This window comes from Saccopteryx bilineata, chromosome 6 (genome assembly GCF_036850765.1).
Source record: "Saccopteryx bilineata isolate mSacBil1 chromosome 6, mSacBil1_pri_phased_curated, whole genome shotgun sequence".
Taxonomy (NCBI): domain Eukaryota; kingdom Metazoa; phylum Chordata; class Mammalia; order Chiroptera; family Emballonuridae; genus Saccopteryx; species Saccopteryx bilineata.
The window spans coordinates 141,117,464-141,127,974 of NC_089495.1; positions in this window are offsets into that span (position 1 = coordinate 141,117,464).

Genomic DNA, 10,511 nt, shown 5'->3' on the forward strand with positions numbered 1-10,511 from the left:
CGCATTGGCAAGAGTCTAAAGTGCAGACTCGCCCCTGAGAGTGATTCAGGCAGCCCGTGGGGACCCAGATGCCCCGAACCACCACATTAGCCTGGAACCCCAGCCCTAGAGCACTCTTGGTTTCAACTCTTCCCACCGTCCACGGCTTACTTTTTAAATTCCAAAGTATTCGTTCAACAAAGACTAATTCTTCGAGTAATTGTTGCCTCTCCCATTTGGAGTCATAGTGGTTAACAGCATACTTTCTGGGGTCCAGTGACCTGGGTTTGATCTTACCTATTAATTTGTTATTGGTGACCTTTGGTAAGTCATTCTGCACCTCCATTTCTTCACGTGAAAAGCAGAGATACTATTCAGTGGCTTACGTTGTGCAAAGCATACAGGTGGACAGTAAGCTCACTGTAAGTATTCACTTGAATTATGATGTCTGTACCTGCTTTCCTAATAGCAATCCTCTTCTTCTGATAGTAAAGCAATCACATAACTATTCTAAAGCTACCAAACCTCCTTTTAGAATTCTCTGTGGGTCAGTTGCTATGTGATGCTATGTTTGAATGTTTGTGTCCTCCCTCAAATTTGTATGTTGAATCCTAATCCCCAAAAAGATGATAGTATGAGGTTGTAGATATTTGGAAAGGATACTCAGATCATGAGGGTGGGGCCCTCATGAATAAGATGAGTGCCTTATGAAAAAGGCTCCAGAAATATCGCTTACCCCTCCCACCATGTGAGGACACAGCAAGAAGGTGCCAGCTACAAACACCGGGAAGAAAGTCCTCACCAAAAAGTGACCATGATGACACCTTGATCTTGGACTTCAGCCTCCACATCTATAAGCTGTAAACTGTTGTTTATAAGCTTCCCAGTCTTTGGTACTTTATATAGTATAGCAACTTGAAGGGACTAGGGCAATAACCAATATTTGATATACAAAACCACTCAGTAATTGTTGGTGTCATTATTTCTATTTTGCAGATAAGAAAACAGTCTCAGTATAAAAGGGGGATCCACTTAAGGCAGTAGAGAGGAGAAAGGCCATGTGAACTCAAGCCTTTCTAATGCCAACCTTCCTGTTGTGAGTTACCACCTCTTCTCCACCTTTCCAGTGCTCTTCCTGCGCCTCTGACAACCAGTCACTGCAATGACTGGGTGCTGATTTTCAGCTGGTGACAGGCCTGCACCCATTCCTTGACCTGCTCCACTGTCCCAGTTGATCTGGTAACTGTCCAGGCTTTGACAAACATCTTGCCAGCCTTGCCCAGAGCCACAACAGAAAGACCTTGGTGCACTGTGCTGTCAGAGACTATTTCCACAATAGAACTTGTCTTCTTAGAAATCACTAGAACAAAAGTCAGGTATAGTGTGATCTAATGTGATAAGGTCCTGACGAAGACTCCAACCTCTCACAGAATATTACTAGGCCTGGGACTCATTCAGCATGGGAGTGTGGCAGGGGCTTTGCCTCTCTAGGACTTGGTATCTCCAACTGTAAAATGAGAACATTGGATCCAAGAGACGCAAGAACTCTGTCAGGTCTCGCACATTGAGACACCATGATCAGTTTATTCCTCCATTCTGGACCAGGACAGCCCAGTAGAACTTTCTGCTGCGATGGCTCTGTCCAGGATCTTTACCTGCAGTACCCTAGCCACTAGCCATGTGTAGCTCTTGAACAACTGAACTGCAGCTAGTGTAACTAAGGAACTGATCTAATTTCATTTTAATTAATTAAATTTTAAATAGCCACATGGGCTTAGTGGTGACCATGAGGAATAGCACAATGATCTAGACAGTTACTGAGATTTGAGAATATTTTGTGGATAAGACACTAAGTTAAACACAAGAGAGAAGTTAAACAAACAAACAAATAACAAAAAACTTCCCAAACCCTCTTTCCTCAAGTATCATGATGTCTATGACAAATCAGTCAAATAGGGTCATGCTGTCATCCACCTGACTGCCCTTCCAGCTGCCACCTCACCTCTAAACTCCGTTCAAGAATCCAAGACTTGGCCCTGGCTGGTTGGCTCAGAGGTAGAGCATTGGCCTGGCGTGCAGGAGTCCCGGGTTCGATTCCCGGCCAGGGCACACAGGAGAAGCGTCCATCTGCTTCTCCACCCCTCCCCCTCTCCTTCCTCTCTGTCTCTCTCTTCCCCTCCCGCAGCCGAGGCTCCATTGGAGCAAACATGGCCCAGGCACTGAGGATGGCTCTGTGGCCTCTGCCTCAGGCGCTAGTATGGCTCTGGATGCAACAGAGTGACACCCCAGAGGGGCAGAGCATCACCCGCTGGTGGGAGTCTGTCTGACTGCCTCCCCATTTCCAGCTTCAGAAAAATAAAAATAAATTAATTAATTAAAAAAAAAAAGAATCCAAGACTCAGTTCTCATTTTACTTCCCGTATCAAGAGAGCCGTTTCTTTCCTGTCTTTCTAAAGCACGTTGCTCAGCTGTGAATGTAGCGTGTGCTCCCTCATCCTTTAGGGCTTAACACGGCTTCATTAGGGTGGGGTTTTGAGTGATTGTATGTACCATAGTTGTGGCATCTAGAAAAGTGTCTGGCACTTAGTAGAAGCTTAATGGTTCTGTTAGATTATTTAATGAACTCAGTATGCTTCCCTGAAGATTCACTTTCTGCTAGGCATCTGTATTAAGCATTAGGGACAGAGAAGTGACAAAAGTCATACATGGAGCTTGGAGTCCAGTGATAGAGGGATATGGACACATAAACAGCTGATTATAGCTGATGTTTCAAATGCTATCAGAGGTAAGTACAAGGTGACCTGAAAGCAAAGAGGGTTATTTTGCATGTTACACATATCATATTGGACCTGGGATTATCTCTTTACACAGACAGTTTCCCTAGGGAGTGAGCTCATTGAGAGCCAGGACCATCTTTACAATTCTTTGTGACCCCAGCAGTTGGCACAGTGCCTGCCCTGGAGGAGTGTCATCAATATCTATCAATAATTTTGAATTAGTGTGAAGTGATATAATCCTAAAAAGTTACCTATGGAGCCTGGCCAGGCAATGGCACAGTGGACAGAGCATCGGACTAGGACACGGAAGACCCAGGCTTGAAATCCTGAGGTCGCCAGCTTGAGTGCGGGCTCATCTGGTTTGAGCACAGCTCACCAGTTTGAACCTAAGGTCACTGGCTTGAGCAAGGGGTCACTTGGTCTGCCGTAGCCCCCCCCCCCCCCAGTCAAGGCACATATAAGAAAGCAATCAATGAACAACTAAGGTGCCACAGTGAAGAATTAAAGCTTCTCATTTCTCTCCCTTCCTGTCTGTCTTTTCCTACTTGTCCCTCTCTCTGTCTCTGTCACACACACAAAAAAGTTACTTATGGACATTTTGATGTGGACAAGAATGGACTTATGATGTGTTTAGAAGAATGAGACATGACTGTTGGCTGGAGGACTCTAGTGTGATAAATGGTGACCCCCAAAACAATATGTCAACATTCTAATCTTTGGACACTGAGAACATTCTTTTACATGGCATAAGGGTAAATGTCACCCTATGTAGAAATTGGGTCTTTGCAGACAGAATTAAGAATCTTGCAAGTAGGATTTTCCAAGTAGGCTCTAAATTCAATCACATGCATTCTTATGAGATAGACACACAGAGAAAAAGATGCAGAGGTAGAAATGGAGGAGGTAGCAATGTGACCAAGGGAGCAGAGATCACTGCGATGGAGCCAGGTTGTGTTTAATTTTCTGTGTGGACCTGGCTGGGCCATGGTACCTGGATATTTGGTCAAACATTATTCTGCATCTTTCTGTGAGAGTGTTTTTTATTTTGGATGAGATTAACACTTAAATCAGTGGATTTTCAGTAAAGCACATTGACCTTCATAATGTGAGTGGACCTCATCTCATCACTTGAATTCTGAATAGAACAATCGATGGATGGGTCTCTCCCAACAACAGAGTATTCTACCAGCAGACAGCCCTCCGCCTCACCTGCAGCCCTTCCCTGAGGCTCCAGCCTGCTGACCCTTCCTGGCAGATTTCAGATTCCAGTCTCCATGTTCACGTGGATGAACACGTATATTGGTTCTGTCTCTCTGGAGAGTCCAAGGAATGTAGACAGGCACCAGAAGCTGGACAAGGCAGGGACCAAATCTCCACAAGAGCCACAGTAGGAAGCCCAGGTCCACTGACACCTTGATTTCAGACTTGAGCCCTGAGAACTGTGGGAAAAGACATTTCTGAAGTCTCAAGTTTGTAGTTATCTGTTAGAACAGCTACAGGCGTTAATACAAAGGGCTTGGGATACACAAGAAAAATGCATAGCGCTATATGCTGTTCTGGAGGTTGGGGGTATTTGTACCTGGATATGGGCTCCTGATAGAGCAAAGCATCCAAAGGCGAGCAGCAGCCGGAGCTGCGGCCGGCACAGGGAAGAGGCAGCGTGGGAGTCAGGTTTGGAAAAGAACTTTTGGAACCATCATCGTGAAGATTGATTACGTGCCAAACATTTACAGATTTAATATTGTTTTTTATTTTAAATTCATGAAAATTTATTGGCTATTTTTAGCAAAGAAGAGATATGATTAGCATAATTTTTTATGGAGTTGATTCAGTTGTGCATTAAATTGGTTGGTGAGGTAGTGTCTGCTGGGAAGGAGGTCAGGGTTTCTAACAGTCATGCAGGACAGACGCGTGAGGATGGAGGCGGGGTATTGACATGTGACAATACCATAGAAACTGGGCCCGGGGCCTTTCCTCCTATTTCAAAATAGAGTGATTGCAATAGAACAGTAAGACATTTGTACAAACATTTAAAGCCGTAAGCGTTCCATATATTAACTCCTGCAGCATTTATGTCCTTGAGTAGCAGATGAATCTGTTCTTGTTTTATAATTAAAAACATTAAGGCCATTAGTGTATAGCCCCCATTTCTGAGATCATATATCCTAATGGTGTCATTCTGGAAGGGAATCCAAGATGTAGGCTTAGTGCATTATCTTTTTGGATGGAACGCTAATACTGATACATTAGTTATCATGGACTGAACTTGATTTTTTTTCCCATGACCCTGACACCGTTCGATGATTTTGAACTATTAGCCTATTCCAACATGCCTAACATTTATGCAGTAGGTAGTACTACTAATTGTCATTTACAAATGAAGAGACCAAAGTTAAGTAGTCCATTAATTTATTGAAGATCCCAAGTAAGATTGGGGTAGACATCGGAGAGAACATAGGTTATCCGGGTTTGCACAGCACTCCCCTCACCTGAGAGGTGGTGGATCCTGATCGCATTTGTCAGCCAGATTGAGAAACTGTGAGCAGGTCAGATTTCTCAGTACTCAGTCGGCCCCATAGTTCAACAGTTCTTGCTCAAAGCGGAAACGTAGGTCTCCAGGAAGCCACTGATTCCACGGGGGACATACTTAGTGTACCTGGGACAGCAACTCAGAAACAGACAAGGGCACCATGGAAGACAACACAGACCTTTCATCTCCCACCTTGCCCTTGTTTCTGCTGATCCCACCACCTATCAGAGGATGTTGGAGGTCAGAGCCTGAGGGGAGTCCGTAGCATAACGGACTTGTAGACCGAGCAGGGGTGAGTGAGAATCAGCCTATCCATCACGAAGTGTCCTCCTGCCAGCAACGGAGAGACCCAAACAGTGGCCCTTCCTCCTCTGCTGAAATGTTGGTCTTGCCCAGAAATTCACTTGAAACTTTCAGTTCTTTCCCTAACAACTGTTATGTGGGCTGTAGAGTTATTTACTGGGTGAACCTGGAAGTGGATTCAATGATTTTTATGAGCCTCCAAGCTGTGTGTGTGTGTGGGGGGAAATCCAATTCTTTCTCCAACTGAAAACCAATATAAGGTTAAAATGGACTCTCTCCATAGACCTCTGACGTTACGCCATGGTTCTCAACTGAGAGGGGGAGTGGGCTTAAAACAATAACAACAAAATGGCGGCCAGATTGATCTAAGCCAAGGGACATTTTTAAAAAGCATACGGGACCATAAATTCCTCTCCTACTCATGCCCCTCACAACCCTACTCTCTGTCACCAAGGAGTTCTTTGGAGGAAGAAGCTTAACTATGTAACCATGAATATTCTCAGAGAGGCCACTATTTGATTTTAAGCCTCCCACACACTCCATATGAAGAACTACTGAACTGGAACAAAAGGCCTGACCCCTAGAGCAAGAAAAGAAAAGAAAGCATACATCAGTCTCCTCCTCCTCCTCTTCCTTCATGTCCTCTTCTTCCTATTCTTCTCCTTTTTATCCTTTTAGCTCTTCAACCTTTTTTTTTGTGACAGATAGAGTCAGAGAGAGGGACAGATAGGGACAGACAGACAGGAAGGGAGAGAGATGAGAAACATCAATTCTTCGTTGTGGCTCCTTAGTTGTTCATTGATTGCTTTCTCATATGTGCCTTGACGGGGGAGGGGGGCTACAGCAGATTGAGTGACCCCTTGCTTGAGCCAGTGACCTTGTGCTCAAGCTGGTGAGCCTTGCTCAAACCAGATGGGCCCGTGCTCAAGCTGGTGACCTCGGGGTCTCGAACCTGGGTCCTCCACATCCCAGTCTGACGCTCTATCCACTGTGCCACTACCTGGTCAGGCTCTTCAACTTTTTATTTTGAAGTGATTACAGAGTCACAAGAAGTTACACTTGACCACCGGCCCCGCTGTAGTGTTGTGAACTTGCTGGGTGTGGTCCAAGCAAGATAGAAAAGATGGTTTCTGGTCCTTCTTATACTTCCTATGACGGTTGGAAACAACATCGTTTGGAGAGCTGAAAACTGTTTTCTGCCACTCATAGTCACTCAGGGTAACCATGGCACAACCCTTGGCCTGTTCCTCGGGTACAAAATAGAGACCTAGAGTAGCATGTGGCTATCTATGTTGGTTGAAAATGGCAAACTGGCCCATTAGGTGATGGAATAAAGTTACACAGAAATGGAGATAATTTTGAGCCACAGGGATGCCGCATTCACCTTCCACTCCATGTAGAAAGGCATATATATATATATGAGGAAATATTTCAAACATAGAAAAGTACAGAAAATAATATAATAGCCAACCATTTACTCACAGGGCCACCGTGAGGTCATGTCTTTGTGTGAAGTGAAAAAAAGAATGTGCTTTCTTTCGGGCAGAAGCACCACTGTGGCAGCAGTCACCCCTGCCACCCCGCCCCGTGTCACCGCACACCACATGGTCCAGCCCACCCACCGCTGGCGGACGTGACTGCTGTGGAAGTCAGGCAGAAACTGAGGTGTTGCAGTGTTTGTTCAACAATTTGTTTCTAGTACCCAAACCGAAGAACTGTGGCCTGAGTCATTGGACTCCTTCCTTTCTCCTTACCTGGCCCCCACAGGTCACCAGGACCCTCAGATTTGCTGGGTGTCATTCTCTTAAAAAACAGACTCATGGTCTTTGTTTACCTTTTACACAAATAATCTCATACCACAGATCTTTTTTTTTTTTTACCATTCTATAACCACTTGCTTTCTTCATTGAGAGTACATATCATGAAATTTCATTAAAACCTAGAGCAGTAAAGTAAATAACAACAATAGCAGTGTATTATTATAGTAGTGAGAATAATAAGAATAGGTCGCTATTAAATCCTTTGGGCTATGAGCTGTGTGAACTCGCCAGCCTTCGCGCATGTCACTGCATAGAACCCTATCTGTATTTCGGTGCTCTGCTGTATCTATCTTATGTCTAAGACTGTGTGTTTGTTGTGTTGAATTCAATGTCCACTTTTCTCGGAGTGCTTTTTACTCTGAGAACGCATGTAGTTCCTCCCGTCAGAAGAATCTGCAGCTGTCATCCTCCAAACACTGCTCCCCCACCATTCTTTCTATCAATCACCCTCTTGTAGGAGATGAGCACTGGATCCTCTCCTTCCATCCTCCCTTACTGACCCTTCACATTCACCACATCCTTACCTTCCTTGTGCTAGTCCAGAGATGTTAATTAAATTTCTTATTCTGATGAGCTTAATCTGTGTTTCATCTGCCCCATGCAGGGTTTTTTTTTGTTTCAAGAACAACATTTTCCTTTCTAGAAGTTGTATTCTTTTGTCATATCTGCCTGTTTTTTGTTTTCACATATCTTTTGCCCTTTAATTATTGTGTTGTTTTTTTCATTTTGTCTTTCCTATGTCTTTCAGATGATCATTTCATGAATGAATGTCTTCAGGTTTTGCTTCATTGTGCTTAAGATGATGGTTTCCCCATGCACCTTGTCATTTTTGATTGTGCACTCAAATTAAAAAGGTTTCTGTCTCCACCCCCCACCCCACCCCCACCCCAATCTTTGTGAGAAATCCTACCTAGCCTATGTTGTTGATGTGGTCCCCAAGTCTTGTATACTGACTTCTGCCTGGTGACTCAGGTGGTATACATTTAGAACCCTCTGCCTGGTGACTCAGGTGGTATACATGTAGAATCCTCTGCCTGGTGACTCAGGTGGTATATATTTAGAATCCAAACTCACAGTAGGTGCTGATGGAAACAGGCTTTTCTGCTAGTGTTTAGGGCAAAGGGAAGATTACTTTTTCTCATTCATCTTTTATTGACAGTGCAATATTTGGAATATTTCATAGGAGTAGCAGTGGTCTCCTTTGCAACTCCTGGCTTATGAGGGTCCAAGGTCTTTCCTCCAGGCTTATACGTGTGTTAACAATCAAGATCCTATGTTTCTGGTTTTAATACCCCCCCCCCAAGGTCCGCTGCACCATCACATGCAACTTCTCACTTTCAATTGAAGTTTTTATTCATTCAAGGATATGTTTTATCTTGATTCTTTAACGGTTTCATGGAGATGTCTCCTCTTCACTTTGTCTTTCTTTCTTTTTCTTTTTTCTTTTTTTTTTCTTTGCATTGTCTTTATCTGCTATCATACTGGGAGGCTTAAAACAGGCTTACATACTTCTGAACTGCCTGAGCTCGCTGAGAGAAGGCAGTGAGCAGAAACACAAGTGTCCCAAGAACCTGAGCAGGTGATGCTCAGCTTGGAGACAGGACAGCAAGCTCACACATGGCCACCTCCTTCGTGCACACGTAAAGCAGGTGACCAGCCTTCCCATAGGAGTGATCCGAGTAAGAAAATCTTTACAGAAATAACTTCTTTGGTAGAGCTTTTATCTCAAGCAGAGTCAGGAACAAATATTAGAAGCACTGGAGATTTGTAAGAAATCAGGGAACTGAAAAGCAAGATGCTAAACAGATCAGAGTGAGGGGCATCACGTATTGTGGCGATTTAGGGTAAGAGAGTTCTGGCCCAAAAAGCTGTGAGCCAGGCCAGGGGAGGGGGCTTCTCGCGGCCAGGTTGGCTGACAGGTCTTCCTTGCACCCGGTACTGCTCCTGCCGAGTCTGTTCTGTGTGGGAAGGTCAGGAGGCTCGTGTTCTACTCTTGTCTCGTGAAGGTGAGGAGTCTGAACTTCAGAGGAGGGGGAGGGTCGAGCACAGCAGGGAACCCGGTCCTGCTCTGCACTGAGCATTGTCACGTCACCAGGTGCTTTCTGAGTCTGTCTGCTTCTGGGCACTCACCCTCCCTCCTTCAACATTTAAGTTTTTCTCTTCCATGTTGAACGAGATGCCCTCAGGAGGAAAAACCATTACAAAACATCTGCCTCCTAAAGGGTTCTATTTTTGAATTTTAAATGTCATATGGTTTTTTGGGTTCTGAAATAAGAGATTAAGAGGCACAGTGACAGGCCTGTGGAGCCACTTTAATGAGCAGGGTGGCACCCTGCATCTCTAATGGGCCACAGGAATTCATTTAGAAAGAGGGACTTGAGAACGTTCCAGCATGCTCTGCTGACTGCTGGCTGTTGGATTCTGGGAGCGGGGCTTCAGTTCTCATTTCCTGCCTCCACCTAAGAAAAAGGGGGACAAAATAGGAGGCTAATAACCAAACAGATTTTGCGGAGTTGTTATGCGGCTGGTGTACATTGCGCCTAATGTAGTGTTGGCTGCATATTAGGAACTGAAGAAATGGGAGTTATTGTTGCAACTTAACATCAGCAGTGATACTCAGAAGCCCTTTTGAAGAAAGATCTCTTTCCTAATGAAGAGATTATATTAAAATCCTGTCTTGAAAAGAGGGACTAAGAAACCTGGCTGTGCACACTCACTGACCGCCTGAGGTTTCAAACCACATTCATTTTGAAAAGGAATGCAGTGGACATACATTGAGCCCCCTGGGAGGCACCTACCTGCTGGTTTTGGTTCTTTGGAATCCTTAATTTGCAAGTATTTTAGAGACTTTCTAGAGCTTCATATAACAAAGTTCATTCTCTCTGTTTCCCCTGATGGGATGGTTTGGTGGGGTTGGAGGAGTTTTCTGATCTCATCCACCGTTCAATTGGAATGACCAAAGAAATTTGAGGATTGCCATGGTACATCAGTTCTGTAACTGTCTCTTTCCCACGGGGTCACAGAGGAGGTGCCACATAATTAATGATCAGGTGTCTATGATTTATAGGACAATACACAACAGATTAGAAAAAAAAAGTGATC